The sequence below is a fragment of the Triticum aestivum genome, chromosome 5B, assembly GCF_018294505.1.
Source record: "Triticum aestivum cultivar Chinese Spring chromosome 5B, IWGSC CS RefSeq v2.1, whole genome shotgun sequence".
Lineage (NCBI taxonomy): Eukaryota > Viridiplantae > Streptophyta > Magnoliopsida > Poales > Poaceae > Triticum > Triticum aestivum.
Window position 1 is genome coordinate 445,163,492 of NC_057807.1, and position 400 is coordinate 445,163,891.

A 400-nucleotide genomic window follows, 5' to 3' on the forward strand; every position below is an offset into this window, starting at 1 on the left:
CAGTAGCACGCTCGACCAGAAATGCGCTGCTACAAATATCGACCGGCGGTGTTCCCCCAACTCTAAGTAGCAGTAGCGCGGTCGCAATAACAGCGCTACTGCTAAGTACGTAGTAGTAGCGCGGTTTCCTCGAGGTCGCTGCTGGTAAGTTTCAAATTGACACAATTTTTTGTCCCAGTTAGCAGTAGCGCCTTACCGAAAAGCACGCTGCTGCTAAGTTCTTAGCAGCAGCGCGTTTTCTCTCCCGCGCTACTGCTAACCCCACCAACCCCCAACCCGTCCCCCCCTCCCCCTTCCTTTTTTCCCTTCCCCCTACCTCCCCCTCTCCTCTCTTCCCTCCACCACATGCTCCCACTCTCACTCTTCTTCTTCTCAATACTTCTCCCCCATTACTCTCTCT